Here is a 12,735-nt window from a genome sequence, read left to right on the forward strand (position 1 = left end):
TGGTTGAATGAAATCATTAACCAGCAAATCTCTTTTCATAACTTCACCGACTCTTTCATGAAGCATTTTGGCCTCTCAAACCTCATTGTGTTTGAGGTTAGATTATCATTAGCACATTGATATAGAGGACAGAACTGGCGCCAACATTATTTGGTTATGCTCCACTGAATACAATAAACGTACACCTGAATTATATCATTAGCATCACAGATAAACACATCAAACAAAAGGAAATGTCACTTTAAAACAACTTTGTTCTGTCATGCAAACATTTAGCAAAAGTCTTCTTTGGTTTAAGCTGCTTTCATCCATCTATAACTTTGAGGATATGGCACCATATTAATGACATGTGCACTGAAGTAAAATATTAAAAGGGGTCATATGACGCAACATATCAAAGTACCGGTGGTTTTGCTTTAAGAATCAGAAGCTACTTAGATTTCAGTTGGTTGGGAGGGAACGATCAAGGCATTCATAAAAACCGTCAATTACCTTTTTCACTTATTCCTCTCGTTTTCAATTGCCGCACTATGGGATCGCAACAGCATAGTGGTAACGTTACTAAACTCATAATCCAAAGACCTTACAAAGCCATAAGATCAAATGCCATAGCAGCTGGGAGAATTGAAATTCAAGTATTTCACAAGTCAGGGATAAAAAAAGTTATTATAAATATCGATGATCATCAAACTATTCCAGATTGTTGTAAAAGCCCATCTGGTTTACTCTTCAGGGAAGGTAATCTGGTCTATGCGTCACTTCAGATCAACAACAACAATGTGGTTAACAGGTGGCTGCCTTCACAAATGGGGTAGTAAACCCCTGATGTAAAGTTGAATAAAAATGAAATTGGACAGACACTGAGGAGAAAACAAATACATATTCTGCCCAGTTGACTCTTCACTGCTGAACTCCATGGGAACCTTTATGGTTTCTACTCCCTCACGATCTTGTGATCAACATCCTAATCTAACTGCATTGCACGTGTATGTACAGTAAATGGATTACAGCAGTTCAAGGAGGCGACTCACCTTTGCCTTCTCAACAGCAACTGAGGATGGACGGACTCCTATTCACGTGACATTGCAAAGCGTTTTAAAGGCCAAAGGGGTAGAGATTTGTTTGGGTCAACTATCCAGCAATGAAATCCAATAAATGGGCCCTGCTGGCTAACACATGTGAAAAAGGGGCAATGGTTGAGCACAGGACAATTCTCAGCTGGGATACTCTCTACCAGCAGGCAGCTGCTGGTAGCCATGGGAGTTAGCACTTTGTTGAGAAAGAAAAGCAAAGAACATGGTGGATAAACCACATCAGCAATCTGCTGCAACATGTCTCAAGAGTGTCCTCCTGAAGTACTCATCACCTCGGTTTTACGCATAGTTCCTTTTCCACCTGCACCAGCTGTTTGTCATCTTAGCTTAAGCTCATCTCTCAACACCTCTGCTTAAGGTTTCAACAGAATTTTAAAAACGTGAGTCCAATGTAGCCTGACATAACTCGTGAAACTATTTCCTGCCTTTCTTAAAAAAAAAAGCAAATGTATCATCTTTCATTGATTTATGTCTCCAGTTTGTTTTACAGGGAAGTGAAGGGCACAATCAAAGCAAAAATGGTTAAGCCCATGAAGTCTGCATGGTACATAGTGATGGATGTCACCCAGTGAAATCTCACATCAGTCACTGAATTCAGACTGCTGTTACAGCAGTAGACATAAAACACCCAGGCAATGGAAGTTGCCTAATATTAAGTGGACTCTTCCTAGTTGGGTAACATGTTGCATCCGTAACATTTATCAAATCTTTCTGCATAACAAATTCATGCTGAAATACTAGTCTTTGTTAACCCTTTGGGGCTTCTGCTGCAGTGATGTGAAATGGGTAAATAATGGGTACATTCTTCTATCAGGTAAGCAGTAAAAGTTACTGTCACCATTACTCAAGAAACATAAATAAATGTTATGCAAATTTCAATTTGATTTATCTATTATCAAGTGTATTTTGTTACAAAAGTACAGTGAAAAGTCTTGTATAGTGTCACCACTCTCTGGCGCCATCTTAAAACACAGAAAAATAAACCAAACAGAATATGAGGCAGAAAAATTACGAAATAAACAATAATGTTCAATTTTACAGTCCTTCTTATTAAGTGCTCAGCCACGGGCCACAGGCCTGCTCCCCTTCATTGTACTGCCATCGCTAGAACAAAAGTTGCCACTCTTTAGCGCCATCTTGCCTCTGACTGCAGAGAAAGAAAAAGAAACAAAAAAAAAGTGCTGCCAAGGTGAGCGCAGTCATCTCCAAAGGGATGTTTTCCACATTACAATAACCAGTAAAGGGGACAACACACGAATAGGATGAGTTTGTATTCGTTAACATCACCAACAGTGACTCGTATCCCACTCAAGGCAATCAACTGAGTTAATTATTGAATATGCAGGCACATCATGATTACTCCTTCACCCAACCACCACACAAAATTAAAAAAAACTATCTGTCGCTTATTTTAAAATGACATAAGATGGATTCTCATTACTGTTAGTGTCTTTATACTCAACTGTGTGATTGGCAGGAACAGCTGGTCGCTGTCAGTGATGTGAGTGCACAAGACCCTAAAGCTGAGCTGTGACCCTGTAAATAACCCAAGGGTCGGAGCCAGGACATTTCCTCTGCAGGAGCTGTGACTTTAACACCCACAGATTTGGCTGCATTTTGAAGTCTTCACGCTTTCTTGAATCAAACCATTTGGCCTCACCCCATCTTCGCAGCACCTCACCATTGGGAATGGTGTAGAGGCACTGATACACTTGAGATCAAATGTTCCCTGTCACAGCCAGGCATCCTTCAAGACATTTTCATTTTTCCAAACAAAAGTGCTTGCATTAACCTTTTGCCTAATCTTAGCTCTTGTTCAAACAGAGGCCCTCAATGCCTATTCTTCATAAATGTCTGACACAGTAATTCATTTAGAAACAAATAATCTCAGTTGATAGGCTTTCTACGCTAATTGGCTGCAAAACGAAAGCTTGTAAGTTGTCAATCATGTGATAATGTAACATAATCAATTAAATTAATTAATCCAAGGTCAGTTTTACAGAAGCACAAATGATACATTAGTCACTAAATAAAACCATCAACAGTACAATTTTCTGAATTTCTCGAGTGCGTGTGTGTCAAGGATTTAGTCATGAGAACTCAATATTTGGTGAAGCAGCCTAGGTTAGCTGCAGTTGGCCGGCTTAAGATTTGTGCCCTTGATCAGTAGAATCAATAAGGAATCAGTAGGATTTGTTAGAATCTAGGTTTCCAACGGGAATAGGACAGTAACTGAATTTCCTGGGTCTGCAGTCTTCCCACGAATACGAGTTAAAATAACTTGTTGAAGACATGAAGTAAGTAAGGCACATCAAACAGAAAGCATTTGACATCTGTCTTTGTGCATGAGAAAAATTACTGGATCTGAAAGCATTAAATGCTGTAATGTCATGGACTTCTTTGGTCTCTTCTCCCATGTACTCGTCTGCAGCTGCTCAATGTAACTTTAGCAAACATCAAGGAGAGAAATGGGACTTACCGAATTAAAATATCTGACATACTTTCTGCTCTCCTTTCTCTTTGAAATGGGTACCACCCTGTAGAGACTGTGGCGCTGTTTTCTTTTGGTCTTTCATTTAGTGAATGGCTCTAAAATAACTTCTGCGTATTCGAGTACAAGGTCGCTCATTGGTACCAATGTGGAGGAAGGTTCCCCCTCATTAAAAACTTGGAAGCAGAAAAGAAACTGCAAATTGCCCACAAAAAAAGTTGCTTAATTCACAAACGGGCTGAAGCCCTGATGCAGACCAATATCTTCACCAAAGATAAATAGAGGGAGCATGTTATTGAAAAGTCAAATCCACATGAAAACTACGCCCTTTGATTTAGTTTTCCTTCTTTGTAAGAACCCGCAGCACTTTCTTCAACCAGATGGATGTACGTACCTGCAGTTGTGTTTCAAAGCTAAATTATTTTTAGGTGGAGAGAGGTGTGTGTGTGTGTGTTTTAGACTTGGTTATGAGTTCAGTGGGTGAGGAGCAAAGATAACTGCAGAATGAATTTGAGACGAACCTATTTTGTTCATCGGGGTGTTGAATTTCAGCCATTTTCCGGTCACTGCATGAGCTGTCACCATCTTCAGGAGGAACCAGCTCTCTTTCAATCTTGCAATGAAACCTGTTTCCTGTCAAATCATCTCAAAGTAGCACAATCACTGTCAGAAAGTAGAACAGTTTCCCATCCATTCATCTGTACTGAAAGTGAACAGTTACTATGGGCCTCACAACAGACTGTCTCAATATCTTCCAATCTGTATTTACTTTGGGAAAAGAAACAGCAAATGAAAAGGTTATATGTTAAACAACTACATAATATAGTGTGATGAGGAAGGCTACCTTCTAATACATTAACTTCTCTTTACTTTTCCAAGGATTGAAGGACCTGCAGCATATTTCCATCTTTTCCTGTTTGCATTTCAACGATTCAGCACAGGCAGTATTCTTAAATCTGTAACCTATTATTATTAATTGCATTTGTTAAACTTTTCACGCAGTCTCTCAAGTTCCCTTGATCGTGATGCTGAACTGACCAATTTTCCATTAACGCACAGTTTTAGGCTTGATTAGTTTGATGGCATCGATTAAAAGACACCAGCTCGTCGTCATTTTAAATCAACCATTAGTGCCTGCTGCAATATTCTCATTTCTATTAATACATTAGTGGGCGGCACGGTGGCACAGTGGTTAGCACTGCTGCCTCACAGCGCCAGAGACCCGGGTTCAATTCCCGCCTCAGGCGACTGACTGTGTGGAGTTTTCACGTTCTCCCTGTGTCTGCGTGGGTTTCCTCCGGGTGCTCCGGTTTCCTCCCACAGTCCAAAGATGTGCAGGTTAGGTGAATTGGCCATGCTAAATTGCCCGTAGTGTTAGGTATGGGGTAAATGTAGGGGTATGGGTGGGTTGCGCTTCAGCGGGGCGGTGTGGACTTGTTGGGTCGAAGGGCCTGTTTCCACACTGTAAGTAATCTAATCTAATCTAATCTAATTAGTCAGGATTATATGACTCCTCTCCCCCCAAGCAGTACATTTGGAGGTGGGGGATGTGGTAGTACATGGGAGACAGTGGAGCATGGGCTCTGTTAACTTGCTGGTTCCCTCCATGTTATGCACAGGGCCAGAAGGCTCATGGACAGACCTTACTCCCAGATGTGAATGGAGAATCTTAATTGGGTAATTAGTGCCCAATTAACAGCCTTGTCACAAACCTGCTGGCATTCCCCCAGCAGCAGGCACTGCCATAACAGGAAGCAGCATAGATGTCAGTCTTCAGCCAATTTGATTCAATAGACAATAGACAATAGACAATAGGTGCAGGAGTAGGCCATTCAGCCCTTCGAACCTGCACCGCCATTCAATATAATCATGACTGATCATTCCTAATCAGTATCCTGTTCCTGCCTTATCTCCACAACCCTTGATTCCACTATCTTTGAGAGCTCTATCCAACTCTTTCTTAAATGAATCCAGAGACTGGGCCTCCACTGCCCTCTGGGGCAGAGCATTCCACACAGCCACCACTCTCTGGGTGAAGAAGTTTCTCCTGAGCTCTGTCCTAAATGGTCTACCCCATATTTTTAAGCTGTGTCCTCTGGTTCGGCACTCACCCATCAGTGGAAATATGTTTCCTACTGCCAGAATGTCCAATCCTTTCATAATCTTATATGTCTCAATCAGATCCCCTCTCAGTCTTCTAAACTCAAGGGTATACAAGCCCAGTCGCTTTAGTCTTTCAGTGTAAGGTAATCCTGCCATTCCAGGAATTGACCTCGTGAATCTACGCTGCACTCCCTCAATAGCCAGAATGTCTTTGCTCAAATTTGGAGACCAGAACTGCACACAGTACTCCAGGTGTGGTCTCACCAGGGCCCTGTACAGCTGCAGAAGCACCTCTTTGCTTCTATATTCAATTCCTCTTGTTATGAAGGCCAGCATGCTATTAGCCTTCTTCACTACCTGCTGTACCTGCATGCTTGCCTTAATTGACTGGTGTACAAGAACACCCAGATCTCTCTGTACTGCCCCTTTCCATAAATTGATTCCATTGAGGTAGTAGTCTGCCTTCCTGTTCTTGCCACCAAAGTGGATAACCATACATTTATCCACATTAAACTGCATCTGCCATGCATCTGCCCACTCACTTAACTTGTCCAGGTCACCCTGTAATCTCCTAACATCCTCATCACATTTCACCCTGCCACCCAGCTTTGTATCATCAGCAAATTTGCTAATGTTATTGCTAATACCATCTTCTATATCATTAACATATATTGTAAAAAGCTGCGGTCCCAGCACGGATCCCTGCGGTACCCCACTGGTCACTGCCTGCCATTCCGAAATGGCATAGGATTCACTCCTATGACATCAAGAAATGACTGGAGGCACTGGATACTGCAAAGGCTATGAGCCCTGACAACATTCCAGTAACAGTACTGAAGACTTGTGCTCCAGAACCTGCCACTCCCATAGCCCAGCTTTTTCAGTACAGTTACAACGCTGGCACCTAGCCGACAATGCGGAAAATTGCCTAGGTATATCCTGTACATAAAAAGCAGGACAAATCCAACCCAGCCAATTACCGCCCCATCGATTTACTCTCGATCATCAGTAAAGTGATGGAAGGTGTCATCAACAGTGCTATCAAGCAGCACCTGCTCAGCAATAACCTGCTCAGTGAAGCCCAGTTCGGGTTCACCAGGGCCACTCAGCTCCTGACCTCATTACAGCCTTGGTTCAAACATGGACAAAAGAGCTGAATTCCAGAGGGGAGGTGAGAGTGACAGCCCTTGAATCAACGTCGCATTTGACCAAATGTGGTATCATGGAGCCCTGGAAAAACTGGAATCAATAGGCATCGACGGAGAACTCTCAGCTGGCTGGCATCATACCTGGCACAGATGTTGAGGTTGTTGGAGGTCAGTCATCTCCGCATCAGGACATCTCTTCAGGGGTTCCTTAAGTTGGTTTCATAGGCTCATAGATTTTCAGCTGCTTCACCAATGACCTTCCCTCCATCATAAGGTCAGAAATGGGGATGTTTGCCGATGATGGCACAATGTTCAGCACCATTTGCAACTCCTCAGATAATGAAGCAGTCCATGTTCAAACGCAGCAATATATGGACAGCTGACAAGTGGCAAGTGACATTTGTGCCACATAAATGCCAGGCAATGATATCTCCAACAACAAGGAATCTAAACATTGCCCCATGACATTCAATGGAGTTACCATCGACCAGAAACTGAACTGGAATAGTCACATAAATACAGTGGCTACAAGGGCAGGTCAGAGGCTAGGAATGAGATGGGTGACTCACCTCTTAACTCTCCAAAGCCTGTCCACCATCTAAAAGGCAAAAGCAGGGAGTGTGATGGAATATTCCCTATTTAGTTGGCTGAGTGTGGCTCCAACAACACTTTAGAATAAAATGACATTGTTCAGAGCTTTATTGCCACCCCTTCTAACACTTTCAAAATTCACTCCCTCTACTACTGATGCACAACAGCAGCAATGTGTGCCATCCTGAAGATACACTGCAGAAGAGCACCAGATCTTCAACAGAACCTTCCAAATCTGTAACCTCTGCTACCTAGAAAGACATGGGCAACAGATACATGGAAACACCACTTAGAGTGCCCTCCAAATCACACATCTTCCTGATTTGGAACTACAGAGGAACCTTATTATCTGAGCGACACAGGCGGGGAGTTTTTGTTTGGATAATCGAATGCTGCGTAATCGAATGCCAGATAACACAGTTTAGCCAAGCATTGGGACCTTGCGATCTTGTTCTGATAATCTGAAATTCGGATAATCAAATGCTGGATAATCGAGGTTCCTCTGTATATCACTACTTCACAACCACTTCCTAACATGTGGTTATACCCAGTTCACTTTCACCTATACCCATGGACTGCAATAGTTTAAGAAGGGAGCCCTGGATTAGATGCCAGTGTTGTACCTGTACTGGAAGAGCTTGGTTCTGGGAGTGGCAAGTTCTGGAGCACAAGTCTTCTCAAGGACAATTAAGGACAAGCAAATAATGTTGACCTGGCCATTCACACTCAAATTCTGTTATTGACTGAAAATAAATTAGGTTGTCAATAGTAACCCCCAGGATAACGTTGGCGGGGATGGGCAGAAACATATGAAACAGGGACAAGGTTAGGCCATTCAACTCCTTGAGCCTATTCCACCATTCACCTAGATTATGGCTAATCTTCTACATCAATGCCATTTTCCTGTACTATCCCCAGGACACGGAGATGCCGGTGTTGGACTGGGGTGGACAAAGTTAAAAATCACACAACACCAGGTTATAGTCCAACAGGTTTAATTGGAAGCACACTAGCTTTCGGAGCGACGCTCCTTCATCAGAGTAAAGTGGAGAGGATCTCCAAGAAGATTGCACATATCAACACAGACATCACAATCACCTGATGAAGGAGCGACGCTCCGAAAACTAGTGTGCTTCCAATTAAACCTGTTGGACTATAACCTTGTGTTGTGTGATTTTTAACTTTGTATCCCCAGGACAGATGGTTATATTCTCGCTTTGGGTATTATCATTGGCTGGCACATTTGTGGTGCATTAAGATGATTGGGACATCACTCTGAGAATCTCCTGCTGGGGTATTCTGGGAGTGAGTTGATTGATCAACAAAAGTATTTTCCTTAGGAATATAGGAGCAAGAGTAGTCTGTTCAATGCTTTGAGTCTGCTCTGCCACTCTAGATCATGGTTGATAATCTTTGTCAGTGTCATATTCCCATATTAACCCCATATTTTTTGATGTCATTGAAAACAAGAAATCTATCAATCTTGCTCTTACCTTATTCAAAGACTGAGCTTTCACAACCCTCTGGGGTAGAGAATTCCAAAGATTCACCCCCTTCGAGTACAAAGGTACCTCCTGAACTCAGTCCTATAGTTTGCTCTTTATTTTTGGATTTTCCATGGAATGTAACTTTTCAAATTTGTTTCTATCATTTCTCTGATATGTACACAATCATTTCAGAGTTTAACCATGACTGATACTCTTCCAGACCAAAGGTCTTTCAGTAATAGTTATGCCAGAATAAAACTGATACCTAGTTCCACCCCATTGACCGTTTTTCTTGAGACCCAATTCTCTTTGACCTTTTGCAATTATTAAATTTGACGTCTGCTTATGCTACATTTTATTATCACTAAATAATTCTCACCTCTTGGAAGCCTCTGTTGCATAAAACTAACATTTTTTCATCCCGCAGCAAGCTGTAAGCATTCGCATGGTTATAAATTCAGTGACAACATCACATACACTATAACATTGCAGTAGCTGTCATTGCAATAAGTGGCAGATTTATTGCATAGAGATTTTAATGCAAAGTGAGGCTAGCCTTGAATGTTTCTCTAAGGAAAATAACATCTTACTGGAGTAGCGCCCAGTAATTATTATTTCATGTTTTCTGCCACTTTATTGGCTGACAAACCTAATGACAACAGAGGAAATCAGTGGTTGGATTTTTCCATTTTGTTGAAAAGATGGGAAAAATACTCTTTTCCATCATAAATCACACTGTGGATAAAATTATGGCAAACACCACTTTTAAAATATGTGAGAAGAAAATTACATTAAAGTGACAGGGAAACTGACAGCTGCTCATAAGTTACATAACAACTTCCAAAATGTTTGTTAATTTGGTTGTGGAATTTGCAATTATGTACAAATGCCAAGCTCATCTCTTGAATATTCAAAGACTCTCTCCCAATCTGTAATAATGTCACGGAATGTTCATTTCTCAATACAATAAAAATAAACAGCACAGGAACAGGCCCTTTGGCCCACCAAGCCTGCACCAATTCCTAATCCTTATTTAGACCCATCACTTATTGTCTTTGCATATATTTCTGTTCACCTCATGTTCATGCTTCTATCACGGTATGCCTTAAATGTTGCCATGTTTGCTTCCGCCACCTCCACTGGCAGTGAATTCCAGGCACCCAATACTCTTTTTGTGATGTTTTCCTCGTTCTTTGCTAAACTTACTCTCACCTTGAACCTGTGCTTTCTATAGTTGACCTTTCCACTGTGGGAAAAAGCCTCTGCAAATCGACGCTTTCTATGCATCTCTATGTGAAGGCAGTCCAATTTATCCACTTCTCACCCTCCAGACCAGCCAACATCCTGGTAAACCTTCTCTGCATCCTCTCTAAAGCATCCTTTTGGTAGTGTAGTGACCAGAACTGCATGCAATACTCCAAATGTTGCCGAAATTTTACACAGCTGTAACATAAATTGCCAACTTTTATATTTGATGTCCTGCCTCACATCAATAGTCAAAGAAGTCAATAATATCCATGACAGAGGAGATTGCTGGATATAGCATTCAACTTCCACCACTGGCACATTATAAGCACAATTTGTAGAATCCACAGTGTACAGCACCTCAAAGAGAAGGACCAACCCCTTTTTCTCTTAGTACAAGTAGGATTGGACAGTAAATAAAGCTTGTCCATATCTCAAAAACATAGGCAAAAACTTAGCAGATGGAACATAATGTGGGAAAATGTGAGATATATAGCATGCTTGCCTTCATCGGTCAGGGCATTGAGTATAAAAGTTGACAAGTCACGTTGCCCCTGTATAAAACTTTAGTTAGGCCACATTTGGAATATCATGTTCAGTTCTGGTTGCCACACTATGGGAAGGATGTCGAGGCTTTGGAGAAGCTGTAAAAATCGTTACCAGGATGTTGCCTGGATTGGAGTGCATTAGCTATAAGGAGAGGTCGGATAAACTTGGATTGTTTTCACGAGAGTGCTGGAGGCTGAAGGGCAACCTGATAGAATGTAAAATTATGAGTAGCATGGATAGGGTGGTTAGTCAGAGTCATTTTCCCAAGGTGGAACTAATGACTACCAGGAGCGCATAGGTTTAAGGTGAGAGGGGAAGGTTTAAAGGAGATGTGTGAGGCAAGTTTTTATTTTCCACAGAGGGTAGTGGGTGCCTGGAACATGATGCCATGGGAGGTGGTAGAAGCAGATACGATAGCATTGTTTAAGAGGCTTTTAGATAGACACATGAACAGTCAGGGAGTAGAGGGATACGGACCACGTGCAGGCAGATGGGATTAGTTTAGCATCATGGTTGGCACAGACATATTGGGCAGAGGGCCTGTTTTTGTGCTGTACTGTTCTACATTTTATGTTCTTTTGTATACTGGCTTTGGAGGCAGAAAAAGTTCACTTGGTTAATCCTTGAGATGGAGGGAGTTTCTTATGAGGAGAGATGGTGCAGGTTGGATCTTTATTCATTCGAGTTAAGAAGAGTGAGAAGAGACTGTACTGAAACAAATAATATTCTTATGGGGTTTCAAAGGGTAAATGTGGAGCGATCATGCCAGGGGATTCTAGGAGCAGAAGGCATAATGAGGGGTCACCCATCTAAGATAGAAATAAGGAGAAATTTCTTCTCTCAGAGAGGGGTGAATCTGTCAATTCATTACTGCAGACAGGCAGATCTGTCTGGACTGGATCATTACATATATTCTGAGATGAACAGATTATTTTTTAATCAGTGAGGAGATTAAGTGTTATGAGAAAAAGGCAGGAAAATGGAGTTGAGGGCTGTCAAATCAGCCATTATCGCATTGAATGATGGAGCAGATTTGATGGGCTGAATGACTTGACACTTTCATAAGAGTTTGAGCAGAATTAGTCCATTCGGCCCATCGAGTCTGCTCCACATTCAATCATAGCTGATATGCTCCTCACCCCCATTTTTCTGCCTTCTCTCCATATCCCTTCAACCCATTACCAATCAAAAATCTGTCTAACTCCTCCTTAAATTTACTCGCTGTCCCAGCATCCACTGCACTTTGCGGTCGTGAATTCCACAACACTTTGGGAGTCGCAGTTTCACCTCAACTCTGTTTAAATTTGCTACCCCTTATCCTAAAACTAACGACCTCTTGTCTTAGTATGCCCCACAAGAGGGAAGCATCTGCTGCTCACTTTATCCACACTTACTTCTGCTCTATTTCTTATGGTCTTATAAACATGTTGGTTTTAAAAAATTAGTTTGTAAATTGTGTGCACTTGATGGTGAACTTTAAAATAAATAAAACAGACTGATTTACTTACAATGTTTCATGTTTTCAAGAATGCAGAAAACAAAGTATCAGATGATCAAAAGGCAAACAAATGGCTGACACATATGTTGTCCCATGTGGTTGCCTCAAATGAGCCCAAGCCAGAAGAATAACCTCCTTTGCCACTAATAATGCACGGCAGATGGTCACACACTTCTGAGCAACTTCATACACTTTAGCATTGTCCAAGTTGTACAATAAAGCAGAACTGCAAAGTACTTTGGACATTTTTAAGTTTTAATTCCATGGTGTGTTTTTTTTAATATAAAAAGGACTTTTGCTACAGGTGTACATTTCATGCTATCTGGCAAAGTGGGGCACATGGAAAGACACACTTGTGGGATATCAGGGCAAGAGCAACTTCAAACAGAGACAGAGAGAGGCAAAACAAGAAACAAATAATGAAGGGGCTAATGATCACTCCCCACCTCTCAGTGGAAAGCCACCCCTTGCAGAGTATTTCTGATTTTTTTTTCAGGAATATATAAAAAGAAGGAGTTAAAAACAGACT

At 41.6% G+C, this 12,735-nt stretch overlaps 1 protein-coding gene across 1 annotated transcript in view; it reads right to left on the reverse strand.

Annotated features, from left to right (window-relative positions):
- Window positions 1-12,735, reverse strand: part of LOC122558377 (fibroblast growth factor receptor-like 1) — a 301,131-nt gene that overhangs the window by 64,880 nt on the left and 223,516 nt on the right. The window lies entirely within an intron of this gene.

This window comes from Chiloscyllium plagiosum, unplaced genomic scaffold, assembly GCF_037043375.1.
Source record: "Chiloscyllium plagiosum isolate Xiang-an unplaced genomic scaffold, Cpla_swu_hap1 HiC_scaffold_1, whole genome shotgun sequence".
NCBI classification, from domain to species: Eukaryota; Metazoa; Chordata; class Chondrichthyes; order Orectolobiformes; family Hemiscylliidae; genus Chiloscyllium; species Chiloscyllium plagiosum.